The sequence below is a fragment of the Equus quagga genome, chromosome 20, assembly GCF_021613505.1.
Source record: "Equus quagga isolate Etosha38 chromosome 20, UCLA_HA_Equagga_1.0, whole genome shotgun sequence".
Taxonomy (NCBI): Eukaryota; Metazoa; Chordata; class Mammalia; order Perissodactyla; family Equidae; genus Equus; species Equus quagga.
Window position 1 is genome coordinate 14,734,458 of NC_060286.1, and position 4,090 is coordinate 14,738,547.

The window sequence follows — 4,090 nt, forward strand, 5'->3', positions numbered from 1 at the left end:
TGCTCAAGGCGTCTGAGTCACTAAAACCACACGTCTGCATCCATCTACATTTATAGTTCCCAAAGTCATAATGATTCTAGTTGCGAGCATTGGATTGGTTGATTAATGGATTTTTTTTTTTAGTAAACTTTTCATTGAACAATTATGTACTTCGAAAAAGTGTACAAACCGTAAGTATATAATGTACTAATTTTTGCAAAATGAACACACCTGTGTAATCAGCATGCAGCTCAAGAAACAGAACATTCTCAGCACTGTGGAAGTCCCTTCATGCTCCTTTCTAGTCAAAATTCCTCCTAAAGGGAACTATCATCCGAACTTCTAACATCTTACATTAATTTTGCCTACCTTTGACCTTGATATAAATGGAATCATACAGTGCATATTTTTTGTGAGTCTGGCTTCTTTCGGTGAAGATTATATTTGTGAGATTCATCCATGCTGTCGTGTGAATTGGAAGTTTGTTCCTTCTCATCACTGCATAGTATTCCATCATATGGACATACCACAACGTATTTATCCATTCTACCGTAAGTGGCCTTTGGGTTGTTTACAGTTTTTGTCTATTGTGAATATGGTGCGTGAACATTCTTTTGATAGACATCTCTTGGTGAACATACATATGCATTTATTTAATTTTTTTGTAATTACGTGTGTAGGCAGATCCTTTTTTGTGTGATTTTCATTTCATGGAAGTAAGAGGATATTACAAAATACTTTGTATCCAAAGGAGGCCTAGGTTCTGAGGGAATAGTTGGGACCCTCTTGTTTGAAGCAGGTGCTTCTGTCCATGGTCCATTTGTCTGTCGCACAAGGATTGTCCCTGCTGTGCTGTGCTCCATGTGGGGAGTGATTTGAGAATCTTGCCATAAGGCTAGAGGGCAGAGGCCTGCATTCTCACTCCCACCACTAGAGGGCAGGCATTGACAAGGCGCTGGGGACCCGCGGCTTCTTTCAGGCAGGGTGGCTCTGTTTCCTGCCCCGTCTCCCTTGGTAACTGGGGGTCCACCTCTACCGGGGGATTAAACAAAAGAAATCTTTGTAGTCCACCTCAGTGGAGGCAGAGGGAACTGACGCACTTTTGGGGATCAAATATTTCTCACCCACCTTCCCGGTTAAATGGAGAATTTCTGGAGTCTGGCTGCCTCCTAGGGGTACCTGGGCTCCCTGCCCCACTCACGCTGCCGGCTTCACTGGTGAGCTCACCTAGCCGGGCCACTGGTGCTGGTTCTCTGTTCCTACACGGTGGCTTCCGCAGACACACGTCCTGGTAAATGTTTAACAACTCGTTCTGGGAGTGGGGCCTGATTTGCAGCGTTTGCTAATTGCCGTGGTGTTACCATACTTCCGCCACGTCTGATTTAAGCTGGATGAGATGTCCATCGTTGAACGTGGAGTTGGGAAGAGATGCTAAGTAGCATAACATTATATAGTATTTCCACCATACGTATACAATAGATGTAAATAAACCTGAAGGCATGGAGAAGAATGAAATGTAGTAAAATAATTAGGAAGTGATAAGTTTGGGATATTTATTACTTTAAAAATATAATTTATTTAATTTTATGTATATGTAATTTAGTGGGGTATTTTTCTTTCTACTTTTTTCTCCCCAAATCCCCTCAGTACATAGTTGTATATTTTAGTTGTGGGTCTTTCTAGCTGTGGCATGTGGGACGCTGCCTCAGCATGGCCTGATGAGCAGTGCCATGTCCGCGCCCAGGATCCGAACTAGTGAAACCCTGGGCTGCTGCAGTGGAGCCCACGAACTTAACCACTCAGCCAAGGGACCAGCCCCCCATGTAATTTAGTTTTAATAAAGGCTGTGTTTAACAACCAGCTCACAAAAATCTTGGAAACCTTACAGTTGGTTCTTGGGAGACAGTGCTCGTAGACTCCTGCACATCACTGCAGGTAACGGGCTCTCGTCCCCCTTGAAACGTCACATTTGTCTTTTGCAGTGCAAACTGCAGCTGTATTCCCTAAGAGGTAAAGAGGCCTGGCCCTGCTACTTAGTAACTGTGGCCGTGGCTGCATGTTTAACCTTTCCGTACCTCAGTTTCCTCATCTGCAAAATGGAGATAAAAGTATTTTTTAAATTAATTAATTGAGCTATTTAGTATTTTTATTTATTTATTTATTTATTTATTCACTTACCTATTTTACAGGTTGCCACAAGGCTTAAATGAGATCACGTAGGTAAAGCCATTAGCACAGTGCCTGGCAGACAGTATGACATACTTAAATAGTTTGGAGCTTTTTGAGGAATTGATTAACATAGCTCGGGGTTAAAGCTGCACCTTGGGTTCTGTCATCAGCATCCTCAAAATACTCTGAGTAGGGCCAGAGTGTCTGGCCCTGACCTGCCAAAAAGGGACCTGACCTTAATGGGCCAGCCAACAGGCCCTTCCGAGGCGTGGTGGCTGCCCGAGCTTCACAGCCCCACCTCTGACAGTTTGAAGTGGGGCTGCTCCATTCCTCCATCCACCTGCAGCTCAGAGCTAGGGAGCCAATCACAACCCTGCCTCCCCACCACTAAGTCACGTGAACAGGAACAGTCAGGGCAGCCTTGAGGAAGAAAGTCACCAAGGGAATGCGGTGTCAAGTGACCCGAGAAGTGTGGGTGGGGTTTGTGGGCTGGTTCTGTCTGGAAGGGCCTCAGGCCATCGCTGCCCCCACTACCTTCCTCCTTCCCAGCTGGCTGCCTCCCAGAGTCACTGCCCAGCCCTTGGACAAAGGGCACAGAGGAGGAGCAGGTGACCAGGCTGGCTGGCATCCGTGGAGGGAGGCTGGGCAGCAACATATGTGGACATGGCAGGTAGACGCTCTCTTTGCCACCTTGACTTTTCCTCAAGTATAAAATGGGGTGAATAGTTTTACCCAGCTTACCTGGTCTGTGTCAGGGATAAAAGTGTCGTCAAAGACTTGTCAGTGCTTCAGAAAAAGAGGGGCTCAGTGGCCCTCTTACACACCTGGTGACTGGGCAGCATCAGGTGCACATGGCTTCAGGGGCCCATTTTCCAGGGCTGGGGTCAGGGTTGGGGTGGGCAGGGAATCATAGTTGCTGCTCAGAGCTCTGACCTCTGCAAATCCCCTCTGATCAGTGGCCAACAGGGATTGGGCCACCAAGCCTGGCTCTCACAGGTCCGACATGCTCTGAGGAGGGGTGCGCTGGGTGATGGTGCAGGTCCACATATTCAGACAACCCTGTGAGCTCAGGATTTGCTCCCCAGGAGTGGGAGCCACCCCTCAGCTGTGTCAGCCCAGCCTTGCCCGGCCCACCCATCTTGGACCTTGACTTTCCTTGGAGAAGATGGTTTGAAGACTTCCACCTCCCCTGGGGTCAAGCAAGTTTACTTCTTTACTTTTGCAGGGCTTCTACGGCTGCCCAGAGAATCTTAAATCGAAACAAAAACCCCCAAGCTAATTCCCGTCCTGGAATCTGCTTGGTGCCTCAACTTCCTTGTAGGTAAAACTGGGGGATAAGACTATCTCATTTATGGGGGTGTTGTAAAGATAAAATGAGCTGGTGTGCAAGAAAGCACTTTGTAAAAGATCAAGAGATATGTAAGGACAGTTTGGTTATTACTTGTTATTTTTATTGGGGGTAGGAGGGGCCATATGATTTATTTGGAACAGTGTGACTTTGGGAACAGACAAGATGGAATTCTGGGTTTGCAACATATATGCTATGTGGTTTCTGATGTCACAGAAATCTCTCTGAGCCTGTTTCTTCACATGTAAAATGGTGTTAACGATACTTAATTTGGAGGATTCTTATCAAAACTAGTGGTTACATGTATAAAATCCCTGCTAAGTACCTGGCACACAGTAGGTGCTCCATAAATAGGAGCTGTTACTCCTGCTGTTGTTATTACGTATAAAAGCAGAGGTACCACGTACTAATTCTGAAACTTTTCTCTTCACTTGCAGGGAGCCAAGCTCCTCTTTCCAGCCCTGTAAGTGGCAGAGGCACAGGCTCTGGGTTAGACTCCTGGGAGAGGACGGAGAACCAGGCCCTCTGACTTATTCCACCGAGTGACCAGCTTATCGCGGTTTGGCCAGGCTTGTCCTAGTTTTAGCACTAGGA

At 46.6% G+C, this 4,090-nt stretch overlaps 1 long non-coding RNA gene across 1 annotated transcript; it reads left to right on the forward strand.

The window, feature by feature from the left end:
- Nucleotides 1-2,696: 2,696 nt before the first annotated feature.
- Nucleotides 2,697-4,090, forward strand: LOC124230763 (uncharacterized). Its single transcript, XR_006886288.1, has 3 exons — nucleotides 2,697-2,818; nucleotides 3,374-3,469; nucleotides 3,934-4,090. It is a non-coding gene; the product is annotated as an uncharacterized LOC124230763 (long non-coding RNA).